Genomic DNA, 15,253 nt, shown 5'->3' with positions numbered 1-15,253 from the left:
TCTTTATGTATAACTTATTCATTGTCAAGTAGTAGCCGTGTACGTTGTTCAATTCCATAGAGGATACATGTCTGGAACACATTATATTAGAGGAAACTTCTCCACATACAGCCCAATTTAACGAAAAGTTCATCAAGATCCAGAGTAAATTCCTGAAGGATTTATTAGTTAACTAAACCTTCGGCCTCATTACAGCTGGGATGATATTTCTTTCAAGGACCACAGTTCATGTAGCAGCATAAATCACCAGGATGGAGTATAGGGATGCTCTGTGCTGGAGAGTCATTTTTTTTAATCGAATGCCCCCAAGGGAGGGGAAATCTAGAGGTAGAAAAATGAAGTGTGAAACCACCAGTACATTTAGGCATGAGATAATGATCTGCACTGCAGGACTTGGCCATGGGGAAGGCTGTAGTGTTCACTACCCATTAATTGATGTCATGAGGGGCTTGAATAAAGATAAGGAAAGTGTGTGCATATAAATATATAAAACATGCACCACCAGAGAAATGAAGACAAGACTCAGTCCCTAACTAAACTGTCATTAATGTCCCATCCTTTGTTTCAAATGCATTTATATCTATAATTAGTTTTTTTCCATCAGACCCATGGCAGTAAATACAATCCCAAGAAGACACTTGAAGCTATAGCTGTGGAAGATAGATGAACAGGCTAACCAAAGTCTGGCACCTCTGTCCTTTGCAGGAGGCAAACTGCTTGGAAAGACAAGTAGCCACATTGCAGAAAGTTACCCCTCCCCCAAATGTGACCTGCCCCCAAGTCAGCTAAAGGGGAATGCAAATTGTGTCATAAAGCCTGCTAGTCATTTCCCTCCTACACAGTCTAGATGTAACAGATAGACGACTCCTACAGAGACCAACCGACTAACCAAAAAGAATAGTAGAGGAACAAGGCAAGAAGTCTAACTTCAAAAGAGCAGAGTCCCCTTATCATTACAGAAATGCAAGCCAAATCCTTGTTCTCTGTTTTAGACTGATATCTACGTGTGTGTGTGTGTGTGTAACACAGCCACACAGTCATGGTGACCACGGTATATGCTGCCATCCCAAAAGAGTGCTGAGGCGCACTTTACACCACTCCATATGTAAAGAGGTTATCTGAGTTTCTCATTATAAACATGGTACTTATTTAAACAAACCATGCTAGAAAAGTGATTCCTTTAGAATGGCAAAGTAAAGCCAGTTGTCAAGACTAGTTTAGCTTTCTGCTAAGTTGCATGCATGACCTTTCCCATTAGAATTTCCCATTAGCTACTGGTCTCAGTTGTCTTTCCTCATCACTGCAGAGAATTAAAAAAAAACTAAATAAATTTAATATGAAAGCTATCCAGTTCACAAACAAACTTGTTTCTTGTTGAATACCAAGAGCTACCTCCATGCAAAACTTCATGGAAACTAGATATAATTTAGTCTTTTATTAAAGTGAAGAACAACATGGATTTCCCTACATTTAGCTCTACATTTCTTCATTAAACTGTACAAAAATGACTTGTTTGTAATGTCAGCGATTAGATCTATTCTAAAACACAGTAATCGTGAAGTTTTAATGCTTTATATTGTCAGGGCAATATCCCAGAGTTTCCCTCCTCCTTGGGTACTAGACAATAATAACAGTGCTCCTACTGTAGCCTGGCTTAAGTCACTGTCCTGATCCTCAGTATTATAGACTGGGCTGGTAGCACCACCCATTATTAATAAGGTTGCCCAACATTTTCCATTGTAAGACTCTGTTTCCAATTGCTTACAGCTTTACCAAATTATAACTGTTTGGGCTGAAATCTTGAATGCTGGTGATTGCCTCCGGCTGAATTATTTGGAAATTTTCAGCCAAAACAGTTCAGCCATTTCTGAGAATGAGGCTAGGGAAATTATGGTGTTTTGCCCACACGAAAAAATTTCTGTGAAGAACTCTAGTACACCCATGTTTGCAGCAGGGACTAGAAATTTGGCAGGGGGAGGGAGGCCTTTGTGTGAGGGAGGTGCCTTTTGCCATCCCTGTGAAAATCTGCCCAAATTTGGCTGCATTATAAAAATCACAACTAGTACTTTCTCAGTAGAGACTTCTTAGGTTTTAGCAGCTAAATTCTCCTAATATTCCATTTGCACTGAGCATGCTCAAACTATGAGCTGAGCTGGACTTTTCCAGCAATTGCAGCTCTGGGCAGGGGGTTGGTTACAGAACTGAAAGCAGGGTTCCGGTCTCCTCTGTGCTATCAGTGCCTCCCATGCAGATGTCCAGGCAGTATGAAGGAGGAAGCTGTCTGAGATGACAAGAGCCAGACCTTTTGTGAGGGCAGATGCAGTTGATTGGGATAAGGAGTTGGGAAGGCAGGGGAGGGACTAGGATTGGATGTTGGCAGGTGGAAGAGGGAAACTGGAAAGTGGGGTGGGGGTGACTGGGAGTTGCTGGACAAGGAGATTGGGATGAGAACCCTGCCGAGTGGAGACTGGGATTGGGTAGGTGAAGAAAATGGGACCGCAGTGGGGAGCCTGGGGTGGGAAGGAGACAGAACTTGGACAGTAATATGTTGGAGGAGACAGGCTTTAGCCATCAGGCTTGGGGAATTGGGCAGAAATGTATGTACCCACTAGAGCACACTCCTCTCCAGAGCCTGGAATGGAAACCAAGTTTCTTGATTTTCACCATTTCTCTGCTGGCAGCAAATATTTGTGAAACCCACTGGCAAAGTGTCCCATCCCCTTTTAGTGCTGCTTCCACTTAGAGAGTGACTACTACCTTCTGCTGCTGTCAAGTACCCTATTAGTGCAAAAGGCAAAGGTTTGTGTGGTGGATCTAAAGGTTCCAACTCTGCTGATGAACCATGCGGCTGTCAATAGGATGTTACATGATGGAATTTCTGAGGGCTTGGGGGGTTTTCTAATTTTTATTTTGTTTAAACCTAGGAAATATCTCTCTCTCTCTCACACACACACACACACACACACACACACACACACACACACACACACTTAAAACAAGGGGGGGCTGTGGGAAAATAGTATGTCATTTAAAGACTGTCTCATAACCCATGTGCATGCTGGACTGCATTAAGGTTGCCCAGACATCCTTTATTCTGGCATTGCCTAACTTTTCAGTGCTTGAATTTGCAACCTGAATAATGTACTTTTAACACAGGGTTGCTGTTGGGATTTTGCATGTAATATAAATCATAATACTGTGTAATCATAATACATTTTCCAGCTGCAATATGCATGTTTTCTTCTCCGTTGTGTCCCCTCCCTTTTTTTTATTTTTACATTTTGTTTCTTACTGAAAAAATCAAGAACAGACGATTTAGGCTCCTGACAGTTTTGACTTTTCTAAGAAAAGGGAAATGTTCAAAACAGCAGTTCACTGACTAAAATGCTTATTAAAGATGCATTGGCTGCAGCCGGGGTTCTTTGGAGATGAGCTATTGAGCTAAATATTCAAATCTGTGCTGGAGGGTTGGAATCCTGTTCACAAGTGAAAGGAGAGGAGTTGTGGTGCTTCTCACTCCCATTACTGAAGGGGATTATGGTTTATGTTTTCTCCTGCCATCACCATAGTATCACGATGCTCATTATCGTCTGTATTATATTTTGCTCGTAAGAGAGTGTGTGTTTTTTTTAGAGTACCTTTCTGCTTTTGCTCTATGCGCCGTGATCATGGATGCTGCAAGGGGTGGGAAACGGGTGTCCAGTTTCAACTGGAACCACTGTTCCTCATTCAGATGAGGTATCTTTATTTGGGTTGTTGTCAAAGTTACTGTGTATAATGAAGTAATCCATGTGGAGGCGGGTGTTCCTTTGGCTGCCGGAGGAAGAGTTTAATTACCGTGTCAGGGGAAATCAGCAGAACAGACTCTCATGAGTTGGATAGCCTCACTTGCATATTAGGCAGAGGATTATGCTGAAGTAATGATTCATAGTTTTGGAAGAGGTCACAACTTGAACTGTGTGACAATTTTTGCACCCTAAGTAAATCCAGCATATATATTTTTTGGTCAGAAACAGTTGCTTTACTGCAAATTGTCCCATTCTCCCTCTCTCCCAAATACACACATAGAAAGGGGCTTAGCAAGGCCAGAGTCCAGAAAGAAATTGGGTCAGTTTTACAACTTCCCTAGTTAAGGGATGTATGCAAGCTGCAAAATTTGAGTCCAGTTCTGGACTTGCCCAAAATGCAAGAAGTGTTTGGCTCTTGGGTATTGGTTTGGGCCCAATTTTAGTGATGTGAAATAAGTGCAAGGCAGCCCATAGGCAATTTTTGACAAGACTGAATGAAGCAAGGGGACCTCTCAATATGACAGAACACATTCCAAGTGACCAAGACTGGTTTTTAAAGTACAATGTCCTGCATTATTCTTGATCAGTTTGTGTAGTACATTCCCTATACAACTCCAGCCTCAGTCCAGCACTGGTTGGGGAAATACAGGAGACCAGAGTGAAGGGCTTAGTTAGGGTGACCAGATGTCCCAATTTTATAGGGACAGTCCCGATTTTGGTGTCTTTTTCTTATATAGGTTCCTATTACCCCCCACCCCCGTCCCAATTTTTCACATTTGCTGCCTGGTCACCCTAGGCTTAGTGAGGAAGCAGCGTGAGCAGTACGTGACTTCCCTTCCATTTTTCACTCCCGGGATTTATTTTTTCTTTTGTCCTCAAATAATTTTAGTTACAGGCAGAAAGGGGTCCTTGTTCCAGGCCCAAGTTGAAGTGACAAGTCTTGTGTATCTTTAAGATACTACATAGCAATTAGAGAGGGGCTTAAGGGAAGTTTGGATCTGCAGGAGAACTCGGTGGCTTGGGCCCAACTCCTAATAAAAATGATAAATCACCAGCAGTGCAGATCCCTGTATTCATGAGGAAAATGTATTGGCCTCCTGTGGGATGGATGGAGAGAGAGAGACAGAGAGAGATTAAAATGATACAGTTCTAAAGATAAGCTCTTGAATTTGTTGATAAAAACATTAAGGCCCAATTGCCTTGGTTCTCCACTAACACCAGCAATAACCCTGCTGTTAATCAAAATAAAAACACCATTGTTAAAAGCAACAGGCAGGGGGAAATCAAGGGTGTTTGATAAATGTAACACCTGAGAGCTCCAGAGAGTTGCGGGCTGTTCCTTTTTCCTGTAAAAGTAAAACTGAATTACACCACAGAAAATCTTTATCTATTGTCACTCCATGTGCCCTCTCACATAGCAAGTTTCTGCTGAAGAAAACAAGGAATGAAACCTTGACAGATTTCCTGTCTTCTCTAGAAATGATGCCAATATCTATCCAACAAAATCATCTTTGCACCCTCTTTCTGGAAGGGTTATAGAAACACAAATATGGTGTTATCAACTGCAGGTGAATAGTACTGTACTTAGAATTTGAACGACTCCGGGAGAGAGAGAGAGAGAGAGAGACCTGTTGCATCAGTTTGTTCCAAAGAAGATATTGATTTGTGGGTGGTTATTGGTCAACTCTCTCTAGAAACCCTGAGTTGTGATGCATGGCAGCTTCCTGGCATTTTTAAGAATGTGTATGTTTGAAACACATGCGATTTGTTAAGTGGACAAAAGGAATATGAGGTTCTGAGATGAATTTTTTTAAGTGCTCATACCATACTTACTATCTTTTCCAACCAGCCAGGTTAGAAAAGGGAAAAAAAATTAAGTTGAGTCCTTCAAACAAGCTGGGAATAGGGGCATTTGAGGTCAGTCTGTTTCACATCTTTATGCCATTAGGTTTTTAAGGCATCTGTAATTCAGATACAGTCCACATATCCTTTGTTTTTCATTTTTACATTTGGCATGATATTCTGAGCAATTTTCCAGTATGTTGGGGGGCGTGGAAAAGGACTTTTGGAGACTGTATTAGAGTATTTCAGAGCCCCGGGGTTCAATTTGTATTCAGAAATATTTAAGCAGCTAAAGTTGTTTCCTTTCTTAATGCCTTGCTTCGTTTTTAGAAAAAAATAATGTCTTTTTTTGAACTGATATTACATTCTCCTCCACGCTGATTAGGCCTCAACTGGATTATTGTGTCCAGTTCTGAGTGCCACATTTCAGGAAGGATGTGGACAAATTGGAGAGAGTCCAGAAAAGAGCAACAAAAATGATTAAAGGTCTAGAAAACGTGACCTATGAGGGAAGATTGAAAAAATTGGGTTTGTTTAGTCTGGAAAAGAGAATACTGAGAGGGAACATCACAGTTTTCAAGTATGTAAAAGGTTGTTATAAGGAGGAGGAAGAAAAATTGTTTTTCTTAACCTCTGAGGATAAGACAAGAATTAATGGGCTTAAATTGCAGTAAGGGAGGTTTACATGGGACATTAGGAAAAACTTCCTAACTGTCAGAGTGGTTAAGCACTGGAATAAATTGCCCAGGGAGGTTGTGGAATCTCCATCATTGGAGATTTTTAAGAGCAGGTTAGACAAATACCTGTCAGGAATGGTCTAGATAATTAGTCCTGCCACGAGTGCAGGGGACTGGGCTAGATTACCTCTCATGGTCCTTTCCAGTTCTATGATTCTTACCGCTAAACCCCTTGGACAGAGTGATGTCTCTATTTTTTATTGCTTATAATGTAGCTAGCAGAGGACATGTATAGAATGCTTTTAATAGCTATAGAATGAGTAACCTAGATAATCTTCCTCAATCCACGAATGAGGCAGTTTTCTTGCCACCTGGAATGACTGAAATTTAAGAACTAGAAGAAATATTTTGCATTTGGAAGGAGGAGATTGAGATGAGTTACTCAAGGGGAAGAGGTAATATGTTCTTCTAGACCTTACAGAATAAAGAGGTTTTTTTCTTTCCATCTAACTAATCTGCTCTATCAACCTATTCAATGTATTGGTGTCTGTTCTATGAGTTTATACCATATTTATCATAGCAACTGAGTGCCAGAATGTAATAAATTAAAGCAACTCAGTTTCTGAAGAACACTCATGTTTCTCTGGGGTTGTCAGAAGGTATCTCGTTCAGTATGACTGCACTGATAAATGTCTGGAAACTGATAAGGTTTTTACACATAACCTTTTCAACATGCTACAGAGAAATTTAATACATTTAGCAAACCAGAGCTTTCACTGGAAGTTCCAGGTGAATGTTATGCCCCTAGGCGATTGTTAGGGTACCTGCAATTTCTGCTCTTCAAGAAGGCTGAGCTTGCAAATATGCGCTTTACATGCACCCTCCTGTGTCCTGACACCCAGTCACATTAATTCTTCACAGGAGGGGAAGCTGTCCCTCTCTGAACCTCCAAACCTGGTAGCTTGTAGCAGATTTTTTTCCTTTCTAGTTTTTCTGGAATTCTTAAAAAAAACAAAAACACAAACAAAAACACCAGTCATCAAGAAGCTGGTTTCTGAGTTCTGAATTCAATTTTGCAGTTCCTTGTGGCTGAAATAGTTAAGGTTAACACCCAAACTTCTGGGTGTCTCTGGCTTCTAATCCTTTATCCATCACTAGTTATCCTGCTAGTGTGTGATCTGTAACATCAACGTCTGTGACAATTACAGGCTCTCCAGCACTACTCCTTGTATGTTGATGTTTGACCAGATTTGTGATATAGAAAACTTCGTCCTAGCTGTACGCGTCCACAGTCAGGAAGGGAAAGGGCCACGCGGTCACGTTACAAACTACTTGTTCAGAAAATAGTGCTTTTGGGGCTTTGCTTGAGTTGCTTTAAGGGGTCCTGATTTTTAGAGGTTGGGTGTTTTGGTACTGCCTGAAAAATCAGGCCACTTCAAGATGTCATTCTGGGCATATATTGGCTTTGGCTTAAGTTTTCTGAAGTTCCTCATAATTTTGGGTGCCCCAACGTGCCGCTTATTTTCTAAAAGAAAAGAAGTGTCAGGACTAAGGGACGAGCCTGGTAGTACGTCAATGTGCAGTTTGCTCCTCTTCGATGGAGGCAGTGTCTCACATCACAGAACACTGACTTGTCTAGAAGATTATAAGTGTTAAGATTAAATACTCATACGTGAGCTCTGTCCCATCATTTTTGTCCTTAAGGATGGTAGGTACTACTTAAGGGACACTGTAAAGAAGAGACCTATGGGGGGAAGTCATAGGGGTCTGAGAGCCCAGAAAGCATCCTCCCACCCCACTGCAAGTAAAAAGGAAGGTTATACTGTACTTGGAGTGAGAGTATCAATTGTGATTGGGATTAACTATGTGGTATTTGTGTTGTTATGTAGCTATTGCTGATTCTGTAGGTAAACACCCACAAAAAGTTATATAAACATATGTGGCGAGACCAACATGCAATACACAATGAATGTGTTAATTTTTTGCTCTCCCAAAGAGTAATCTCTTTTCAGAGAGGCTAGAAACTTGCTGCTAGTTACATTGGACAAAACCTTTTGGAAGGATGTGGACTCCTCATGGAAGCCCAAACCAAACCCATCAAACAGATCATTCTGCTGGGCTACAGTTCTGAAGCAATGACATTTCTAGTAACGACATGGCAAATGTTAATGATTTAAAATGTCTAATGTGTGTTGTAAAGCTTTCAGCGTACCACACAGAAGGGTCAATTTGCTTGTCAGCAATGACACCTTCAGCTAAGCCAGTTTATAGACACTGTAAACTGCTTTACTTGAGACCAGCATGTGTTGCATGGCAGTTGTTTGAGTATTGAAAGAATGAGGGAGGAAAGAAGAGGCTCCTCTTTGCTAAACACAGATATGGAAATTTTTATACGCTGTGTGAGAGAGAAATAAAAAAGGCATGTTTCTTTTATATACAACATGAGTATTTCCAAATCTAAGCAGTCTGGCTTATGAGCACGAAGGGTTAATGCTTTATGTGGAATGTGTGAAAACCTTACATAACTCATTCAGTCTCATCTCATGGGTGTTTCTCTTTCACTCTTGGTTTTAAAAGAAAAGAATACGTAATTAGTTGCTGTGAGATATGATTTTTTTCCCATTCAATTGCAAGAGCTCTGCAGGACTTACCAAGAATCATTTCTCAATTAAGCACAGAACATAAGGCTTAACAAATGCATACAGTTTATATATTTTCCCCAACTAGATCAGGGGCTGGCCAGGGAAAGCTTAGCTGTGGCAAGAGGCTGAGATACTTTATTTTCCCCACAGCATCTTTTACTCAGCTAGTTTATAAATTCAAAGAGACCATAAGCTCGTGTAGACAAAAACACTGACCTGGCATAGTCTGTTTCATCCTGCACACTGAGCCCCTGTCACATCTCAGAGTTTGAAAGCAGGCAAACCTTTCTGGTGCTGTCAAAAAAGTCATTTTAGAGAAAAGAAGCAGCATCCTAACTGTCAAGACCAATACTTGCTCCTTCTCAGCCAGTGACGTTTCACACTTGAAGCCTGCATAGCAATAAACTACCTATTTCAGTCATAAAAAGACAGAAGCCAGATGAAGGGCTAGCAAAACCAGAGCTCAGAGGGGGAAAAAGGGGTGGGGGGGGGACTGTGCCAATCGGTAGCTGAGAAATTCAATGACAGATAAGTGAGGTTCTCACAGGTTTCAACTGGCTGAAGAGAAATCATCCATCAGGGGAAGGAAGGGACTAGTGAATGACGTTCTGAAATGGGTGAACCTCCTTGGAAGATTTATTCAAGGAAACACCCAAACATTCAGATTCCTTCCAAACTCCATCTGAAAAAGTCAGATTCCCTTAAGTCAATAAAACTGGGAAGTCACGTGAGAACAGGTTTAATTTAGCTTGCCACTTACAGTGCTATGTAGAGATGATCCTGAAGTGGGTACTGAATCTGAATCACCCCTTCCCCAAACTTTGGGGATGGTTGGAGTAGAATCTAAATCCAGATCTGAGCTCCATGGCATGGGCTTATACCTACTCCTGAGACAAAGTCAAGGGACAGATGAAAATTAGCATTCACATTAGAGAGCTTTTTCGAGCCATAAGGCTAGATCTGATTCAAAGGATGGGAGTCCCTTCTAGTCTGTTTCTAATGTAGTTGAACCAGTTCTGTGTTTGGTGCTGAGGGGAGGAAAGGTACTGAACCTTCAAAGGAATTTCAGTCTTGTCTTGGAGGGTTTCTTGGTATTTATGCTGCATTGCTAGTGAAGCTTCACTTGCAAAAAGCTGGAATAATTGGTGTCCATGCAGCTGAAATGTGAGAGGACTGGGAGGTAAAATACACCCCAACACAGAGCCAGAGCTTGGGGCCACAGCATAGCCACCCTGAGTTAAACCGGAGATGGCGGGCCACAAGCACTCCACACAACTTCCACTGTATATTGGAGCAGCAGAACCAGGCAAATGAGGATTCTTTGGTCATTCTGCTTCCTGGCCTCTGTCATTGTCCCTGCAGTGTAGGGTGTGGATATCCTTTTCACAGCATGTGAGGGGTGTGGACACAATTCTGCACAACCACACCACTAATTGGTGCTCCACACGGCCCAAAGGTGGGGTTAAAGTGGCATGAAGGGCTTGATCTGTCCCTCTCCACAATGAACAAACTTCTCCCTTGCACTTTTACTGTATGGGGTGTGTGTGAAATGACTGAGATGCATCTATGAGACTTTCTGTAACAGCAACACTGGCATGTTTGTGTGTACACATGAACTCCCAGATTCAATCAAGGGACAGATTTCCATCCTTGCTACCACCAAAATGTTTGCTACAAAAGAGCAATTTTCCTTTGCCACAGACCAAAGTTGTCCCAGGAGGACGCGATGCCTTTTTTGTGTGCAGCAAAATGGCTTTTTCACCTGCCAAAACTGCCCATTTTGTGTGGGAAAGAAGCAAAAGATGTGAGGCAAGAGCCACTTATCCATCCTTTTTTTGCAAAACCAGTGAGAATAGGGATGCAAATTAGTTCACCGTACAGCTCTAATTAGTACCAGCCGTTTTTTCCATTCAGTTACCTTGAGTTAGAAGTCATGTTATCCTTTGAGCGCCTGATGGCTTAATAGCTTAGAATACTCTCTGATAGCTGCCTGATGAGGATATCATCAAAAGTTAATAGTCTATGTATGATAGTTACTACAGAACACTCACTGATTTTAGTTAGGGTTGTTTTTTAGGGTTATTTTCCTTCTTGTATTTCAAAGGGGAGCCCAAAATAAAGTGAATCAGCCTTGAGACACTCACTGTAACATATGTTGAAGGACTTCTGTAGAGATAAATCAGGCAATTCAGCAGGACTGGTAAGAGGCACGGTTTGGATCCAGTTTTAATTGTGATTTATAATACCTCCAATATTCAGGGATGTTTGGATCGGAGGTTTTGGTTTGTATGTGTAGCGGTGAAAGGAAGAGAAGGGAAGATTGTGGTAGAGTAAGCAGAAAATTATTCAGCATTTCCCTGTTATGTTCATTAGGAAGGCAATGTTAGGCACTGAACTAAGTTGTATTTCAGTCAAATCTTCATTTCAATATTTGTAAATAATTAATGTGACATTTTAAATTGACTTGTTTCCAAATGTAGTTATGCTCAATGACTGCTTAAATACAATAATCAATTGCATTACAGAAAAGAGCTTAAATGCTGTGTCCTGGTTTGAAATGATTTTTCACTTGCCTTTCAAGGTGAACATTGGTGTTATTAGGTTAACAACTATGGCTGAGGACTCTCCTCAGAAAGGGGAGTCCTCCACAGCAACCGAGACTTCACAGCAGCTGCCAGATTCCTCAGGGAGCAATTCCATAACTGACCAGTAAAGTGTAGATTCCCTCTTCTGCACACTTGGATCTAGTGGGCAGGGAAGCGCAGAAGGCAGTAGTGCAGGAAGGGGGACATTTCAAATGTCATAGAGCATTTTAACTATAAAAGCACCAGTAGCAACTTTTCCGGACAGAGAAGCAGGCAAACCATGCAATTTAACTGGGCCTAAATCCTATCTCTTTAGCAAATCACTGGAAAACCTTTCAAGTCTTACTAAAGCACCTCCAGGGGAAAAAAAGGAAAGAAACATTGAATATTAACAATGTAGTCATCCTCCAGGGCATCTCAGCTTACTTACACAGGGAGTTGCTTGTGCCAGTGACCTCTTGCACTTCTGGGAACGAAATCCTATGTCGCTCAGCAAAGCAATTGCTAAATGTTTAGAATGTCTGAGGAACTTGAAAAAAAGTCAATTTGTTTTTTAAAAAACCATTCAGACACAAGGAAACTGAAATAGAGAATTAAAAATACTATATTGAACACACAGGATGACTTTGAGGGGGGAAAGCATCAGTCTACCTGTGGTACCCCTGGATTATGAGGATGTAGGAAATGTTGCAACACAATCACATTAAACTCACTTGGTTTTTGGTTTAGATGGACACTTCAACTTCGCACCAGGGTTTGCCATCATTCACGAACCTCTTGAGCAAATGTTGACTGATTTATGCTGGTGCACTGAATTTGTGTGCAATCCAACTGGTTTTAGCATTGGGTTGGTCCTGGACAGTTGACTGGAAAGCAGGGGTTAGTGCTTTTGCAGCCAAAGTCTTTATCTGATTAAACTGGTACAATTACTTTAAAAAGCTGGGAACACCTGATCTTGATGGCTATACTTATTTAGATTGATAGGAGTGGGACAGCTGATGCTCTGGGAACTGTGGGGTCATAAAACACAACTTAATAGAGCTGGAAGACTTCAGATTTTCACTAGGCTCTGATTGAGTCCACTGAATTTTCCTCCAGCGTATTTATTCAGATACTGGAATCCCAGTATCTTGCACACCACCCTGCTCTTCAGATTTGCTTTCTGACCACCAATCTGCAAAAAGAGAACACTCTCAGCATTGCTGCTGAATTAAATTCAACCAGATAGGTCTCCCTGCTGCAAAGCAGTGAGTGGGGAGGACTTTTCTGATGTACTCTCTGACACGCTGTCATTCTTTTTCTTTTTTCTTTTAAACTCAGTGATGAGAAATATTACCATAGCCCCTGACTCCCTTTAGCCAATCAAAGCTCCAGCTTTAATCTTAGCATTCCTTTCCAGCTATGGCATGTAAGGGGCTATTGGTTACAACACACAAGACTATTCTGGGGCTGAGATGGGGGAAATAATTTCTCATTGTCTCTTTCCCTTTTTTCCCCCTTTTCCTTTGTTTTCTTTTCTTTTTTAAAATTTTCTTTGGACTGCCACTCTTGCAAATCAATATTTCTTTTTGAAGGAACCATGTTTGATGACAGTTCTACTTATTTGCTTTGCGGTCACAGCAGTAATGCTTTGTAGCTCTGTCAGTATGTAAATTAAACCAAGCATAGATAGCTTTGTGTTACTTAATGTTCAACTGATAAAAATTAATGTGGTGTGAAATGAGCATTTTATCTAACTGCAGATACAGTGAGGGAGTTAATTAGACTGGCAGAGTAAAATGTTATTAAACATACAGGGCCCTAATCATCAAGAGCTGGGTGAACCTCAAAACTGAGGGTTTGGGTGGGTGGTGTAATGTAAATGGACTGAGGCAGGCTCAGAGCAAACACACTGAGAATGGTGCACTAGTTAAGCAATAAGACATGACAGCCTGAGCAGTAGTGCTGATGAATGCATGCCTTGGGTGTATAGTGTAAGGTACAAGGCAAGCCAAGTGCTTCCAGCGTGCTTGGGAAGTGCATTAGTCAGAATTAACACATGGTCTGCAGTGTCTTATTGTCATTAAACATCACCACGTCTAAAGTTCAGTATTTGGAAGCAGTTAAATGATCAGTAAGCCAAGTAAAATAAAGCCGCAAAACATTTTGTTCAGAACAGTTATTCTAGTGAAAGTTGTTTAAGACATTTATTTAGTCTTGCTGGCTGGCCTGCCTTGTAGCAGTCGGGTAGTATCCTGTATTTTATTCTATAATAACAATAATTTGCATTGACAATGTTATCTTTTACAGTAGGAACTCGATATGCTTGCTCCATAAACATTAATTCACCCTCAGTTCTGCTGTGAAGTAAGTGCTCGTGCCCTTTTCACATATGGGTAAATGTATGTACAGATGAAAAGAGACACAGCAGAATGTTGTTGGTGTGAAGAAGGCCTATCTGAAACAGAATCACTCACTAACTTTATTTGGGTGTTGTGGATAAGTGAGGGTTAGAAGACTTTCATCCGGCTTTCTGAAGTCTAGTGCCCAAACAAGACACAGCAGGCCCAGCAGGCTTTATGCAGTAAAGTCCAGAGCTTTTTTCATAAACTATGAATAGTTACCTAGAATTAATGCATAATTGAAGATTGTAGACTTTGATGTCTGTACTCAGACTTTTACTCTTCAGGTTGATTACTTCAAACCCTGCAGGGCCAACCCCAAAAGCTTCAGGTGTCCCCATGGATGTCCCATTAATCATGTTTGAAAGACTGGCTAAACTTGCTACAGGCAGAACAGAAAGTCACTTAGGGAGACGAAATATTTGGGATACCAAAACATTCAGCCACTGATGGTGTGGGTAACTGTGAAATAGGGTGGCAGAACCCCTGGAGATGATCATTGCTTAAGCTACAAAGCTCAGCATGCTGCTGATTTGACATCTGCCATTAATTGCTCGATCCATGAGCGATACACTCACTGAAACTTGCAGGCACAATTCAGAGAACTTAAGTTTCTCGACTCAGGCTGTCTGAGTAAGGGTCCAGGGACTCTATGTATTACCAAGCAACGTCCACATGATGTAAGGTCATATAGTGTGCTCCATACAGTACTATTTCGCTGTTCCTTTCATTCAAAACTGTGTGTATGTGCATAAGAGGGAGGGGAGGATTGTCTCAACACTTGCATCCATTGCTTTGGCCTCTTCGTGCTTCAGCAGTTTGCAGATAAAATCCAAATCCCTACTACATTTACTTATTCATTTATTTAAAATATTTAGTACATTTCCCTGAAATTCCCCACCCTGTTTTCAACAGAGACTTGATAAAGGAAGCAGAAAGATTGTATTGGTTTCAAAACCCACGTTCTTTCCCTGAATGTGTCATAATTTGTGTCACAGCAACTATATAGATCCTTTAGAGAGATGCACATTGATGTTTTTTCTCATGTGCATGCAGCTAAAGGCAAACTGTTTACTGAAAATTCTTGGGTCCATGCAGACAAAAAAAAACAAAAACAAAAACAAAAAAACAACCACCACACAAATAGATGTACAAAGGGGACAAAGGTGATGTTAACTAATGCACTAGCCATGCATAAAGTTACCCTTCAGAATGAATGGAATCTGAATGCTGATTCTGTAACATATGTGCTTTGTTATATGGACTTCATCCTGTAATGTGCTGAGTGCCCTCAATTCCCATTCACCCCAATGGAAATTGAAGATGCTCAAACATTTT

The sequence above is a fragment of the Mauremys mutica genome, chromosome 11 (assembly GCF_020497125.1).
Source record: "Mauremys mutica isolate MM-2020 ecotype Southern chromosome 11, ASM2049712v1, whole genome shotgun sequence".
Classification (NCBI taxonomy): Eukaryota; Metazoa; Chordata; order Testudines; family Geoemydidae; genus Mauremys; species Mauremys mutica.
Note: the sequence above shows the minus strand (reverse complement) of the source record.